Source organism: Charadrius vociferus, unplaced genomic scaffold (assembly GCF_000708025.1).
Source record: "Charadrius vociferus isolate BGI_N301 unplaced genomic scaffold, ASM70802v2 scaffold82, whole genome shotgun sequence".
Taxonomy (NCBI): Eukaryota; Metazoa; Chordata; class Aves; order Charadriiformes; family Charadriidae; genus Charadrius; species Charadrius vociferus.
In genome coordinates this window covers 1468942-1485830 of record NW_009647401.1, presented here as the reverse complement: position 1 = coordinate 1485830, position 16889 = coordinate 1468942, and the positions used below count along the sequence as shown (strand labels likewise).

The 16889-nt window shown below is 41.6% G+C and overlaps 1 protein-coding gene across 1 annotated transcript in view; it reads left to right on the top strand.

Moving 5' to 3' along the window:
- Window positions 1-16889, top strand: part of SOGA3 (SOGA family member 3) — a 33352-nt gene that overhangs the window by 4549 nt on the left and 11914 nt on the right. The gene's annotated exons all lie outside the window — the stretch shown is intronic.

Here is a 16889-nt window from a genome sequence, read left to right as displayed (position 1 = left end):
TGCCAATGTCTACTTTGATCTATGAAGCAGAAGAGATGTATTTCAGTTGTTAAGAAAGGCAGGAAATTTTCAGTTGTGTGATAAGTTACATTGTTTTTAGGAACTGCAATTGCTTACTTTTAGTGATGCAGTATTAAAAATATTCATATTTTTTCTTTACAGGAACTGAGTTTCAAACATGTTAGTAGAGGATAAACAGGTGTTTTTTTCCTGCCTTCTACTGCTTTTCCAGATAATTGCAGATTTGAAAAGGGCATAAAATCTGAGCCTTATTCAGCTTCCCTCTTCTCTACCTGAGAGTTTCTTCTGTTTTCACTCTGGTTTCTGCCATCAAATACAACTCAGCTTATGGGACCATCTTCTTTATGAGAGTGTGATCTTTCTGTAATTATCCTTACAACTTGTTGTTAAGCTTGGCTTTACTCCAAATTTTCCATTATTCTTGTCCATTCAGGCTCTATTTTCTTGTAGATTCCCATTTTTCGATCCTTTCCTCTTGCCCTGTGATAGGTTGTACCACAATAAGCTTCTTTGGCCTTGCTTCTTCCTGTGGTTCTGCAGATTGCAGTGAAGTTTAGTGGCAATTTGATAGGTTACACTCTTTGGGAGCTATGTACGTGCAGGAAATTAACCCGATAAATAGGCTGCTTCATCTGTGTCGTCAGTAGTCACTTTCTCCTTATCCTGATTCTTCGCTCAGGCCCCCTCTGCTGAACTGTGGTTCTGCTGCTCTCATACTGTTTTTCACTTCTTTCTTTAGCTTAGGTGTCTGCCCATTTCTGTCTTTGTTCTTGGTATAAATGGAAGGATACTTGAAGATACAGAAGAAAGGAAAGCGTCACGTTTAAGCCAGGGGCTCTTCTATACAATACTATTTTCATGAAGCTGAAACAGATGGGTGACTCCCACTGGCACAGAATAGGGGCCCTGAGCCAGAATGTAAAAATGCCATAAGACTCTACACCAGAGTAGAGGTAGAGTGGACAAAGAGTGAAAAATACTTCTTTATACTGAACAGGAGAGGAGAACTGCTATGCCCAGTCATTATATGCGTCATCATAATTAGGCAGGAGCATTCATTTATGTATTTCAAACAGGCTGCTGAGTCCCTTTCAATGGGAGAAGGCTGCTTTTCAGGCTAGGACTGACAGCACAGCATGGGCGAAGTCAGAGGATGGTTGAGGAGGTGCAAGTCGGAGAAAAGCAAGTTTGAAGTGCGGCCAAATTATTACGCACTTTGCAAGCATGCCATGACTTGGAGGACCAATGGAGGATGCTGGTGAAGAATACTAATTTTTACAAATTTGAAATTTAGAATCTGTGAAGAAACGATGAAAATGTTAACTTGAAACAACTATGAAAAGAACCCAAAGCAGTCTGAAGTGCCTTAGAATTTTTCTGTGACAAATACTTTTTCTTCTTCTCTGGCAGTTGGAGGTTTCATACATCTTAAATGTCATTGTCAGATAGTGATAATGTTAGTTTTCTGTTTGCTTGTGAGGTATTTCCTCCAGTTTCATGGGTTTACAACCCTTTCTCATTTCAGTACAACCATTATGACAAATCAACCTCCTGCTTAAGAAGTTCTACTCAGCATAAATAGGAATGCAGTCCAAACCTTTTCTCTGGATTGTGATCTTGACTTTATTGAGCTTATAATTAATGGCAGAGTTAATCCCCAAAGACAATGAAGCATTTTTATTTTACAGTATAATAACAGTGCTCAGAGTATGTAATGACTGATTTCTGTACTTTTATGTCACCAAATGTACTGCAAAAACACAAACCTTCCCATTCTTCTTAAAATCTATTTATGCGTAACTGCCATGGGAAATTTGTCCCCTTTATAAAAGAATGGTGCGAGATAGCGGAGAATGGTTAAAAAACTTAACAGAAAATGTTGGAGGCAGAAGCATAATTTTTTGTTAGGTAGTCTCTAGAGCAGGACCAAAGCCAAAGTTCTCTTTGTGTAGATTCTATATTGTTTTGAAAAACATGTTAGACTTGACTACAAACATATATAAAAGAGAAATGCTAGCAGATGTGTTTGTGTAGAGACAAATCTAGAGTTCTCCAGTGAACATTTGGGGGAATGTAGACTTTTGAATTTATTGTCCATTAATACAGAGAAATAGTTGCTGTTTACTTTCTTGGTTTGGAGCTTTTGAAAAAAATAATTACGATATATTCCATGACAAACGGAAGTTGATGTTGATGGCAGCAAAAGCTTGCAAGCATCCAGGATTTGGAATGTGTTCCAGCAAAGTACATGTTTTCGATCAATTACTTTTACTTTCAGTCCCCCAACCTGCCGCTATTTCATTTACTGTTATTTCTGCATACATCCACACGGAAACACAAGATTTTTAATCTGCATTGTAAATTCTCGCAATTTATTTGTAGCAACTGCTGCTGATTTTCTCTTTATTATTTGTTATTATTAATTGTAATGCTTTTTGAGAAGCTGAAAACAGACTAGAGAAATAATTTCCTAGAAGAAAGAGAAACCAACTGTAACTAGATGTGTCTTTTTTCAGATATAAAAAATTTGTTAAAGAGTTGGATGTTCATTAATTTGTTGGTAACCATTTGGTAAAGCCTAGCTAACTCTTCTAGAGCTTTTAATGATAACAGTATGAACTAAGAATCCATTCCTTTGCTGTAGCTATGTAGGAAACGCCTGGTTACCTGTGCTTAGAGGTGATTTGTTGTGAGAAAAATGAAGCAGGGGGAAAATATGACAGATGTATTGGACACCGGGCTTTACAAAATCCTCATTGCAATGCAGACATGTAATTGCAGGAGGCACAGTGGTTTTCAGAGCCATATATCTTTATGGACAGGTATAGATTGTTCTTGCAGTGCTCCAAACTGGGGGGATGCGAGACAGCTCAGTTCTTACAGCCGTATTAGGGTGATGTTGTCAAGCTACCATTTTCTTCTTCTAAGCATAGGTTATTAGCTCAGGTACAGAGCTTGCAACACCCGTGGCTACACAGCACGTGGACCAGAGATGTTTTTTGTCCCGTCAGCTCAGACTGCAGGCAGAGGAGTTTTTGCCTTTCTCTATGGGTCTGTGTTTTGCTGGAGTGGTGTCTGTCTTGTCAGTCAGTCTGTTTTGTATGCTGTGTGGAAATGGAAGAAGGCAGCAGGGCCTGGGGAGCTGGGCACGCGAGCTGGGAGGAGGAATCTGAATTTTGTTCCTGATTTTGATACTAACCTGCTGTGGGACCACAGGGAAGTAATTACACTTTTCTGCTTACTCTTGCAACCGTTGCCTGCCCTGTTTATGTAACTGGTGCACACAGATTAGCTCTCCGTACACCTCTGAGTGCTCAGGCTGCACAGAAATCAGGAGGGTAGCTGGAAATTTCACACCAAAAGCTGCTGTAAAAGAGAACAAAACAAAAAACCCAACAACCAACAGAAAAAAAAACAAAACAAAACAAAAAACAACGAACCAGAAAACCCCTAAAAACTGGAGAGCTGTGAAAAGAACTGGTAAGGGATTATCTTTCCCAGTCCCCTTGATCACCAGTATAAGCTTGCCCACTATGTCTCCCTGATGAAAATCTAGTGTCTCTCATTTCTCACAGCCCTTTCTTTCTCTAAGCCCATTCTCCTGCCATTTAACCACACCACTTGTTTCCAGTCTTTCTCCTAGAATTCACAAAGTCTCAGATTCTCCAGGTTCTCTCTCTCAATCTTGATCCTGTGTCTGTCTTTTCTTCTCTTTTTTGGGGGGTGTGTGTCTTACAATAGTTCCTTTGCTTGGCTGTTTTTCTGTTTTCTGGTTCCTAAGTCCCAGTCTTATCCCTCTCCCTCCTTTCCTTCATCTTTCCAACTCTTCATCAGGGTCCAGTCTGCCGTCTGGATTTCAAGTTTATTCCAGTACATTTTCCTCTTATTCTACTCCAAGTATATTATCCCCATTTCTTAGTTACAGCTTCGCTTTTCTGTAACATTTGTCTTTTTCCCCTGATCCTTCCACCCCCTTATACAAATCTGTCTGCTTCCTTGGTTGGTTCTATTCCTTTTCCTTGTTTCCAAGCCTTAGCTCTTTACTTTTGCATCTCAACTGGGAGCAGTGCAGGATCACTGACTGTACTAGGAAACGGCAATATATCACTGTGAGCACTAAGAGAAAAGGTTTCTGGTTCTAATGCCTAGCCTCAGCTTTATCTAGACCCACATGGAGCAACAATTGCAGGATTAGTTAGGCTTTGCCTTCTGTCCTGGAGCTGAAACGTAATCTGTCAGCTAGAGAAAATGTGCAGATTGATAGCTGGGGTGGGAGAGGATGTGGTAGTTTGTAAATGCAGAATTTTCGGCAATTTAATCCAGTAAACTCCAAGAAATAATTACCTGGTAATGTATAGGAATGGAAGATTTTTGAAAGGTTATGGTTTGGCCCGTTATGATTTGGATGAATTAGGAAAGTATGAGGTATGTGTCATATACAGACACAAAAATAATGCAGAGCACAGGCATACTGGAACTTCTCAGAAGAACAGTTGCTAGAATAATTTAATAGGAGCAAACCAGGATATTCTCCTCTTGGAAAGAGCTGAATAATTTTGCTGAAATTTTCCAAAATATTAACGATGTTGATAACATCCTGACACATATGCTTGGCGTGGAAAATCTGCAACATCTAAAATGTAGTGAGGTTATAAGGAACTGGTGGTTTGCAGCGTTTCCAATAGTCAAGGCGACCATATTTGATAGCAGCATTACATTTTTGCATGCCTTCAGAAGCGGAACTTTCTTGTCCACTATTTGTCTTGGTCACTTCTCTTAGGACCTCAAACTTCACCATTGCACAGCTGGGGCTGCCAGTGCTACCATTGGCCATCAACCCCCTGACCAGCGCTTTCTTATTTGCAAGATATCCATTAGAGTGATCCCCACAGCAGTCTTGTTTATCCCCTGTGGCAAAAATTGTCTTCAATCCATGACAGAAATCATGTGACTTCTTCAAGTTGTCTAAAAAACGCTTCATCTATTTCCTCATATTCATCAGATGGTCTGTAGGAGATACCCCAAATGATGCCACACATGCTTCTCTGTTCTCTGATTCTTACCCACAGCCAGCAGCTGGTCCATCACCCATTACAAAGCAACGCTACATGCAATTGAACTGCTCTTTTGTGTAGAGCACAACCCTTCTTCCTCATCTTTAGAGTTTGTATCGATCCATGGCTGCACTATCCCATCATATCTCTGTGGTCCCAGTGAGGTCACAGCTCTGTAACTGTGCATGGATTTCTAGCTTCTGTTCGTTTCCCATGCTGCATGCATACAAGCCACTGGAGATGGACGCTTAGTTGTGCTGCTTTGAAAGGGAAAGTTTGAGCCTTCTTCATCATACCGTCTACCCAAGCACTTCCTAATTGCACCTCATGTTTTCATTTATTTTCAGAGTTTGAGCCTCGTTTCAAACAGCAGGTAACGGAGGGAGCAGGGACATGGTAGAGAGAGATGAGATGCTGGTACACCTGCTGATGGAGCTGCTCAGCTTCACAGGATCGGTGTAGTAAGCAGTACTCTTTGAAGAGTTACAGTAATTTACTTGCTCCTGGCACCAGATGGCAGCAGGGGAGGATTTAATAAGTCTCTCACAAGTTCGTTTCCTTCCTGGGTCTTTTGGAGGACCCAAATACCAAGGCTATCAGCAACACTTCTACTAAAAGTATCTTTAAGCAGAGGGTTTCCATGATCTGGAATCTCAGTTTGTCGTCTCATGAAAATTCAATTCGCTTTGGTGAAAATAACAACAGGATAATGAGGATGCTTTTTAAAAATGAGATGAGAAACAAGTCTCTCTGCCTGAGTTTATATGGGAAAAAGCAAAAAAGTCCACTGTCTCCAAGCGCAGTTCAGTGATTATCTAAGGGCCGCATCCCTGCAGATGCAGAACGCCCATTTACTTCTGTCAGACTTGCTTATGTGAAATTCTGTGGCCTTTGGTATCCTGCCCAAATATTGTGTTCCTTTAAAAACACTACTCAGCAGGGATGCTATTCGTCATCTGTGAGGGTGTGACTCGTCATGACATCTTCGTACAGGGCACACTGTGATTTCACAGTGAGCAGGATAAGCAGAGTTTGCTTCAGTTCAGTTCTTTGAATATGAGAACAGAATCATAATGGAGAAAGAAATTAGTTGCTGTTACAAAATCTGTTGTAGTAATTCTCTGAAAATGTCATGCGATAAACAGGAAAAATAATATGTGCATTTGAGAAGTAGTTTATGCTTAAACCTCATAAAATTACATTGTAATTATGTAACAGCCATCAGCAATTCACATGAGCCATTTGCTTCGAGACAGTTTATCAAAACTGAAAATAAACAGCCTAATGGTCAATAATAATATAGCTCCAAAACGTATGTAATAAATAGTGAATCATTTCAAAAGAATAGAACTCCATAAATATTGTGAAGAGGTTTTGTGAGTAAAGGTGCCTCGGGGGCATTTTTTTTCACAGAGTCATTGAACCTGGTGTGCTGCTTTGTGGATTCCTATTGAACTGTCTGAAAATTTGCAAGGATGTGCTAAAGGAGTGGCAGAATTGCTTGGTAATGGGGAAGTAATACTGAAAGAGTGGCAACTGTAGTGAAAAAGAGTGTATCTGGAATATGTTTAAAATGGAATTTAGCCATCACAAAATAAAGTTAAGTTTGATCAATTCTTTTGAATCTGTAAACATAATGCTGCTACTCTGGTTTGATGGGGGCATGATAGTTCCTTCCTTGTGGCAGAATGTCACCTTGTTTTGCTTCCTTTCTGGGATGGATATCAGCAGCCTTAGATTTGCAAGTTCTCTTGTCACAGTTGTTATTGATACTACATACAGTCTTCAGGTAAAATCAGAGTCTCTTTGCAGTAAGCTCTACCTTAAAGAAAAAAAAAAGTAATGACCATCTTAAAAAAACAAAACAAAAAACCCCACCAACAAACCCTAACCAGAATGGAGGCACAGAGTAAGAGCTGAGCTTTCAAACGCATAGAAACTATGTTTTAGAGAAAGGACATGAGTCCCTACATCCTGGTCTCAAGTCAGTACCTGAGACCCTTTTTTTTGCTTGGATCGTTCTTCTCAAACTTGTCCTTTGCTACAAAATTGCTTCCATTACTGGAAAACTAATTATAAAGTAAATCAGGCTAAAGAAGGGCCCACACACTGACAGGCAATTGTTAGCACATCCCTCGGATGGTTTTGGCCTGGATCAGCTACCACTGCTTCAGTGCTTGGGCATGATTTGGGGTCTAGCCTGGGTCAGAGCTCATTCCTGATTGGCAGTTTGGATGTGGTCCTGCTTTTTTGAAAGGAAGCTGTAGGGAAGTTTAGCTGTGTTGTCATTTTAGCTGAAAGGAAACTGAATTGTGGAGTGCCAGTTGGCATCAGGTCCTGAGAACAGTCCCTGACCATTTCATTTACTAGTGTAAAAACTAGGTGAAGGGTCTGTGACTTGGTATGGAGCCAGATGAGACGGCAAATGAGACACAGAACAGCAAGTCCAGTCCATTGCTGCCGTGTGAATCCCTGCTGCTGAGAATTACTGGCAAGGGGCTGTCACCAGCAGTGGTAAAGCCAATACAACTGGCATGCCCAGTTGTCTGTGGGAGTAATGGGCAGTGAGGTAACTGTGGCTCAGGTGGTGGATGGTAACTGGCTACTACAGAAAATGGTTTGTGAGCATGAAAACACGGTGGGGCAGGATGGAAAAGATGCATCTCTGTTGCTACAGACTTTAGGGTAATACTTTGTCGAGATCTAAAGGAGAAAGAAGGCCTTTTATATCTCATTACCAAAGCAGGGAATCTTACTACCGACTTCAATGAGGTCCTCACAGTGTGATGCCACATTAACAAGCGGAGGAAAGTTTGGGAAACCCAGTATTGCTTGGTTTATATTCAGTCATCTCCTAATCACTGGAGATGGCATTGTGCTGTTTGTAAGCCTGAAAAGTTTACTTATTTTCTAGGAAAAGGTAAAGTTTTTAGGACTCTGTAATGATCCTCAATCATAGAAGACAAGTTTTTATTTTTGCACTTCCCAGTTTTAGTATTTCTTTACTCAAATGAATATTCAAGTGTCCATATATATAATTTAGCATAGAATTACCACCTTGATTGCTCAAGCTCCCTGGTTTAGCTGGCTTTTCTATAGCTGTCATGCCACCTTTCACAATTGCATCCATAGTTGTATCCATAGACAGTACATAATACACACTGTTTCTTTTGTTGTTGTTTTGCTTAAGTTTTCTTAATAATATATTATGCTTTTTAAATTCCAACTATCATTTTGTTTATGCCCACTGTGTCATTTTTAGCAAGCCTCTGGATTTTTTTTGTAAGACACTGTGTATGATATGCTTAGTTTCTTAAAGAAAGATGTTGCATGATAGAGAGGACAAATTCAACCTCTTTGTATTGCTACAAAAGCACGGATGGGCATATAGAGGCAAGCCAGGATTCTCTAGATTTAGAGGAAATCCAGGTGATTTCCTGGATTGGAAAAAATTGCTTTTTATCAGCTGGAAGGCTTTGTGGAAGCAGAACAGAGACATTTTCTCAGTGCTGAAGCAGAGGTCCAGATACATGATTTCATATAGAATCAATATACACCAAATGTCATCATCTTCCTGGAAGTCTCACTAAGGCTTTGACGAATAATAGTAATACATGATTTCTGTCCCTTCTACCATTGTGTTCAGTCCACTGCTTAAGTGCCCCAGTCCCTTCAAAGAAACACCTGCAGAAACAGAGCATTTGCAATGTGCTGATACAGGTGAAAGCTGAGCTTGTTTCAGATGGAAAGGAAAATTACCATAGCTTTGTTTCTCTTTAGTGCATGTGCACACTGCCGGCTTCAGGGCTGTCTTTCTCATAGTCTTAAATTGAGCTCTTCAGCAACCCCACATGAAACAATTTTCTGTGTTTACATTCTCTGCTAGCAAGTCTACAGTTAAAAAAACAGGTGACTCTGTAGTGTGGTAGATTTATTAGTTATTCTGCATATAGAATTTCCCAATGCGTCTTTCAGGTACTCATGGTCCTGATAGCTCTTTGGTAGAGCCTCACAGCCCCCAGGTAGTTTGTTCTGGCTTTAGGAGAGTAAGCAGAAAGTAGCACCATGGAGGTAAGCACTGTCCTCTGTTTTGGCTGAACTCAGCTGCCAGTGTGAGGAAGGAGAACCTTGCCATGTCATAGTACAGATGGCTGTTCTGGAGCATGTCATGGGCCCTCAGGGAGTAACCTCAGTACAGTTTCCAGTGTTAAAACAGGTGAAAGAGACTGGCAAGACCTCACATGGGAATATAGACAACAGAGACATATGCAACAAAGCTATCACAGAAATTGCTATATTTACTATTCAATGTATTACTGATTACTTTTTTAAATGATGGTTATGAGAACTTAGGTGGCCAGTACTTACAGAGTCAGAAAAGCCACATGAAGCAAGTATAGCTTCTTTATGTGGTGCTATACATGATTAATAAGTAGTTCCTGAGGGAGGATGTTTGATAACTAGTATCCGAATGGCACATAGTAGCATGCAAAGGATGTGATGTGATGTGATACTCTGGGCTTTTGATTGGGCTGTAAATCTTGGTCTTTTTCTTTCAAAGTTGTTGCCTAAGCCATCTTTTTTTTTCCTGCCCCAAACAAAGAGGCAAGCCAACTTAATGTTTTGTTGCAAATGCTTTGTAATGTCTCTTGTGTTTGTCTCCAGTAGGACTTAAAAATAAAAGATAATACAGTGTGGTGAGGCTATTGTTTGAAGCATTGTGAATTTTTGAATGGTCCATCCCAGTGTGCAGGAAATCAAGTGAAGGTGATCCTAGAGTAATATAGAGACACTGTCAGAACATACGGGGATGGGGTTAGAAAAGCCAAAATGCGCGTGGACCTGAATCTGGTGAGGGACATTAAAGGGTGACAAGAAGGGCTTCTACAGGTACATCAGCAGCAAAATAAAGATGAGGCAAAATGTGTGCACACTGGTGCAGGGAAGCTCTTTCATAACATTGTCCTAGACAAGCTGATGGAGTATGGACTAAATAACTGGACAGTGAGGTTGACTGAAAACTGGCTGATGAAGTACCAGGTTCAAACAGTTGTGATCAGCAGCACACAGTCCATCTGGAGGCTGGTGACTAGTGGTGTACCTGTGAGGGAACAGCAAGGGCCAGCTGCTCTGAGGGACTGGGAGCCAGGAGCACAAGCCCCCATAGGGCGGGGACCCCACCAGCCAGGGCCCTGTTCAAAGTGACTAGAACAAGCCTGGGGACAGAAGCTGGGATCAACCAAGGGTCCAGATCATCTGACAGGTTTGTGGTGACAAGACAGGTCTGAGATTAAGCCAGGAAGTTGATCCACAGGTCTAGTCATCATGAGGCAAGTGATGAGGAAAATGCAAGGTCAAGCCAGGAAGTCAGGCCACCAATGAGGGTTAAGATCAAGAGGGTCCATGGCCATGCACAGCTATGACAGAGCTTGATACAGCTATGCTGTAGTTCAGGCAGGGACTCAAGGTCCGTATCTGAGGTTAGGTAGAGCTTCTGTACTCATGGGCAGGGCTGTGGGTGAAAGCCCCTGGGAAACTTATCAGGGTAATTAAGGCCTATTAACACACTCCAGCCTCTGGCTGGACCCCAGGGGTCAACACTTGGCCAATTGTGTTTAACACCTTCATTACTGACCTGAACAAGGTCAGCAGGTCAAAGGAGGTGATCCTTCCCTCTGCTCAGCACTGGTGATGCCACACCTGGAGTGCTGGGTCCATTTCTGGGCTCCTCATTACAAGAGAGACATGGACATACTGTAGCAAGGGCAATGAAAACGATTAAGGGATTGAAGCATGTGTCAAATGAGGGAAGCTGAGAGCGCTGGCACTGTTCAACCTGGAGATGCTGGGGAGCAGCAAGGCTTGCTGCTTCCTGTGGGATGGGTAGTTCTGGGGGATAACACAGCTGGTGGGGCAGAGGTGTTGCCAGCCAAGGCCCAGTCCCACAGGCTACCTACCCCAGCAGGCTGAGTAGGGCAGACCCAGAGACCATGGCCAGGTTCAAACAAGAGTCTAGATTATCAGGCAGATTCATGGTGATAAGGCAGGTCTGAGGTGAAGCCAGGAAGCCAATCCACCGGTGGATCGACAGGGTCTATGGCTGGGCAACTGTGGTGAGCTGGAGACCAGTACTGCTCTCACATATCTCAAGCAGGACCTGAAGCCCCCAGGGCTGAGCTGGAATGGGGCTCCAGAGCCCATCGGCAGGGTGTATGGGGAGGGCCCAGGTGAGGTTGGCCAAGGCCACTATGTAAGACCTGTGGGTGCCCTCAGGGCCCTGACAGGAGAGAAATGGGTGTGTATGGGGGGTGAATCTTATCAATGTGTATAAATACCTGAGAGGAGAGTGTAAAGAAGGAGCCACATTCTTTTCAGTGGTGTCCAGTGACAGGACAAACCAAAACATTTTTGCTGTGAAGGTGGTCAAACACTGAACATGTTGCCTATAGAGGGATGAGACTTCATCCTTGGAGATATTCAAGACCCCCCAGGACATGGTCCTGAGAAGCCTGCTTTGGCTGACTTTGCTCAGAACAGGGGAACTGGACTAGATCTCCAGAGATTCCTTGCAGACTCAACTAGTCTGTGATATTTCTCAGCTCTGGGGTCTGTACTTGTTAATAACAAGCAGAATCTCATTTCTCATTTTGCAGCAGAGCATACAGGGGTTAGAAAAGGTCAGTTCTGTAAGGGGAGAAAGGAAATGATGTCCAGGTTATTTCTGTTAAACAGGGAGAGTTCAGCGTTTGTCCAAGCTGTCTTTCTTCTCAGGCAAAACACAGCGAGTGAACAGGAAGTTCAGAGGCAGGTACGTGCTATCAAGCAGAGCATTTTCCCTGATACATGTGGTATTTTGTGCAACTAGTTGCGTTCTGGGCGATACAGCTGTAAGTGTGTGTGTGCCTGTGTGCAAAGTACTAAACCTTCCATCAGGCAGATACCTCACATGCAGTAAGGGGCGTAATATACAAAGAACAAAGTACAACAAAGAGAGTATTATGCACAGTACAGTGGTGGCAAATACTGCCCGACAAATGGCTTCTGTGGCCAGGCTGGACAGGAGTAGAGACTGTATGTGATTGTGCAAGGCAGCCAGCTGATTCCTCATTGACTACCAGCGTGCTAGTTGTGTTCTACCTCTGAACTGCCCTAGAAGTATACTACACTCCAGAGAGCAGAATGGCATGTTTTGAGCCCCCTTAATCTTTTAGACCCTCTAATTTGCACACATTTATAGCCATATTTTACGGTGCATGTCACTGCATATTAAATAGAGATGAGTCACTTGACAGGAGAACACCCACCTATAGGGTGTGCTGGGCTCTGGGACCAGCCCAGCTGCTCTTCTCAGTCGTGTGGAATCAGTGCTAGCCAGGAACAAGAACACCAGGCTTTTGATGTTTGTTCACTACAAACTGGAGGTTTATTTTTCTCTTACTGCAGTGTTTGTAATATCAAGAAATGCAACCCCCTGGCATTTTAGCAGATCCAAGTTTTGATAATACTCCGTAGTTAAGAGTTCCAAGAACTGCATTTCTTATTTTGAAGCAAAGGGCAATGGATTAACCTTTTAGATGTGCAGGTGTATTTTCTGAAGTGTTTTTTTTTTCTGCTGAGATGTTTTGACATATTATATGTTTTTTTTTCTCATTGCTAGTATTAACAGCATATATTGAGATGTGTAGAATGACACCTGTGGATATCAATTCTATTTTGCTTTGTCTGATCCTAGTTGTATGGCTGTGTTAATTGACTTTGGCCACCTCAGCAATGAATCCAATGAATAACCAAGCTCTTTGCTTAGGTCACACATGAGTACTTGCACTTAGAAAGTATTTGCCATGCATCTGTTTCCATCAGTGTTGTGTATAATGAGAGGCTTCTACATCCCTGTAAAGCATAACTGATGATGACATACAACTGGCCTAATTACCAAGAGTGTTTTATATTACAGGCTTGGCTGAATTATTTTAATTTTTACAGATGCTAGCAGTTTACATCTTTGATTAAATGATTAATTAGAAGCACCAGTAACAGTGCCCCAGAAAGAGTTTTGGACTGAAACATTGCCTTGATGATACACACACATAGATAAAGGTTCCTTTTCCTTGTCGTGTGCTTCTAGGAGTATTGTCACCGAGTTCCCACACTTTGGTCAGGTTTCATGCATTCAGAAATTAAGAAAACAGAACTGTATAATATGATCAACCAGTCTGGCCTCCTGAATAACATGGGTCATAAAATAACCCCAGCAATTTTATTTACACCGATGCCTACTTTTCAGAAAAGGGTGCTGGTCTGTGTTAAAAATTGACAGCTGAGAACAGTCTACCACAACTCTTCCTGAATTGTCCCAGGAACAGTTAAAAATTTGCATCTCCTTTCTCATCTGAATTTGCTGGAAGCTAGGTACCAGCCAGGAAATGTATGTTCTTACTACCATGCTAAATTCAAGAGTCCAGCATCAATGCTTTGGTGTTGTTTTTTCAAATCTGCATGCTTAGGGTTGATATCATTTAGCCATCTAAAAATTAAGCATTTAACCTAAGTTAGGAATTTGGCCTCCTTCAAAGCAGAAAAATGGGCACTACTTGAAAGTGATTCATTCCATTTGTCTGAGGGTGGTTTGACTGTGGAGAAGAAAATCCTTTCTAGTTATTGCACAGTGAATCTCAGTTTTGATATCTATATCCTAGGACTAAATTAAGCCTTTTGGTCATAAAATTACACTTGGACATTATTTCATCTGATTATCTTCTATGACCCTGTAGTCTTTTTCAGAGATGCAGCTTTTCAAGATTCTCTACTTTCTCGGCTGTTTTCCTATTGTGTTAGCACAGCTTTGCTCCACGTTCTTACATATGTATCTTCACATTTAGTCATATTAAAACAGATATTATTTGATTGCACCAATGTTTGTACCAGTGACCGTCCTTTTCAGCATTTAACATTTCTCCAACCTTTATTCTATCTGCAGTCTTTATCCAATATTATTTTATGTTTTTTTCCAGGCAGTGGCAAAAAATGTTAATTAGTGTAGGACCAAGAATTGATTCTTGTGTGACCCCATTAGCACTGCTGTGGCATTAATTTGCAGGTGATTTGCTGGTTCAGTGACATTTATGATAAATGTTGAAGAGTTGGATGTTTGTTCATGGTAGCTGGTTAAAAATGCATCCCAGTGATCAAATATTTATAATGAGCTGAAGACTGTTAAACGTCATTTCAGAATGAGATTCTCACATTTCTAGCTGTCATGGTTTCACCCCAGCCGGCAGCTAAGCACCACACAGCCGCTCGCTCGCTCTCCCCTGGTGGGATGGGGAAGAGAAACAGAAGAGTAAAAGTGGGAAAACTTATAGGTTGAGATAAAGACAGTTTAATAGGTAAAGCAAAAGCTGCACATGCAAGCAAGCAAAACCAGGAACACATTCACTACTTCCCATTGGCAGGCAGGTGTTCAGCCATCTCCAGGAAAGCAGGGCTCCATCACATGTAACGATTAATTGGGAAGACAAACACCATCACTCCCAACATCCTCCCCCTTCCTTCTTCTTCCCTCAGCTTTATATGCTGAGTGTGATGTCACATGGTATGGAATACCTATGAAGAAAATTAACTCTATTCCAGCCAAAACCAGCACACTAGCATAGGGAATCTTTAAATATTACTTGTAAGTCAATCTGTATGTGAAGGGTTTGAGTCAGCCTAAGAGCCACAGCCCCTTCCCTTGCTGGGAATAAGCATTTCCATTAAGAAGCTGAGCAAGTTTCACTTATGGGGAAAAGTCATCATTTTGGATGAGGCATGGGGATCAGTCACAGGTTGTCTGAACATTTTGTAATCAGTGAAGCCACTGGGCACTCTGCTCCACCCAGTGCTGCAATATTCTCCTTCCCCTCATCTTCATCTTTGCATGGTCAAAATACCAGTAAAGACTAGGTGAAGGTTTATGGCAGAGCAAACTCATACCAGAGTGAGAAAGGCAAGCATGGGGCTGTCCAAACTGCTAAAATGTCTTCTTTGCATTTTAGCTTGTAGCCTCCGTGGTTCATTTTTCCAGAGCACCTTCTTTACATGAGCTGTTCAACAAAACTTAGGTTAAAATTTAGATTTAATTTGTGGCAGGATCACACTGGCATAACTTCAGAGCACAGCAGAGATCCTCTGTTTTCAATAACCTAAGTTCCCAAGCACTTATGAAACTTCCCCATATGTTGTATTACAGAAAATGTTTTTCACCCAATTTACACGCTTTACCATAGAACTTTCCCAAGTAAACACAGACAAAAGAAGAGCCGAAGAGTAACAGAAGACCCCTCCTTATAGTCAGAGGACAGAGTGGTAATTGCTGACATGTGAGAGATGGATTTCTTTCTGCCGTTAACGTAAATTTGCTCACTGCTCAGCCTTCTAGACCAAGTGCCAATTTCAGAATTTTTCTTACCCGAATTCGTCTTAAATTTTTGCATTCTCTCAGATGAACTCTAACATCTGATTTTTGGTGAGATATCCCTGTAACTGGCGGTGTTGTCCAGGGAGCACAGTCTCGTAGGGCGAGCTGCAAAGCTCCTTTCTCTGCTGTGTGCCTACAAACCTACACAGATGTGCATGTTCTGGATGCCACCCTACCGTGTGAATCCAGGTGAGGGACTGTAAGAGCTGTCTGTGCATTTAATACAGCTCTTCAGTATGAAATGATCTTGAACACAAATATACACGTGTGATCAGCCCACAACTTTGCAGAACTGGCTTCATTTCCAGCAAGCAGTGTAGAGGTGCACTTTGTGTGCAGAATTGTTGTTATTTTCCTTCTCATTACTTTTCATTTTCAGACTAACCTTTTTTTTGTTGGGATGTGGTAACTACGCTTTGGTTTATATATATGCATTTTGGTGATCAAGGTAATAAGACTAATCTGGTTGCTTGCACTTTCCTGTTCTGATGACAATTTCTTTAGAATCTCTTCTGAGATATTCTTCTAAGGAGACTGAAAAACTCTACATGTGATAATAGGTGTGAGAAAGAAAACTCTTTAGAATTGGCAAAATCTCTTACGTATTTAATTCATAATTGCCATACCCATGTCTGTGACTGATTATTGCTATTGTTACGTGGTGGTGTTTTGAACTATGTTGACATACTGCCTGACATACTGGCAGTTCCAAATAAAGACTGGGACAGTGCATTGTACTAGGAATTGTGCAAACCCTGACAAAAAGACTGACTCTCTTCTCCCAAAAAAGACAAATAGCTGAGCTGACAAATAAATAGCAACTTAGGAAGCCCTAGGAAATAGGTTTAACTAGCATCATTATGCAACAAAATACCTTATTCCTGTGCTTTCACTCCAAAATATTCATGGTGTTCTGAGATTTGCTTCTGCATTTCAGGATTAGGGTTACACAGCCAAGTGTACGATGACTCTGCTTTCTGCATCCATAATGAGGCCTAGTTGGGTAGTGCTGAGGAACTAAGCATGCCTAGCTCTTACAGTTTTTGAAAGGTTCAAATGGCAGGAGACCTCTTCCTCTTCAGAGAAATTGCTTTCACTGTTTTATGATATCCTGGTGGATGAAGGAGTGTGTAATCACAGAAAGCAAAGTATCAGAGTTTGGCTGGCTATTTGACCAGGTCATATGGAGAGCTTTGAAAAGGCAGCTTTCATCTTCTACTGCTCAGGACTTTTTTCAAATAAGAAAAAGAAGGAAGCAAATGTAATCACAGAATCATAGAATCATAGAATGGTTTAGGTTGGAAAGGACCTTGAAGATCATCAAGTTCCAACCCCCCTGCCATGGGCAGGGACACCTC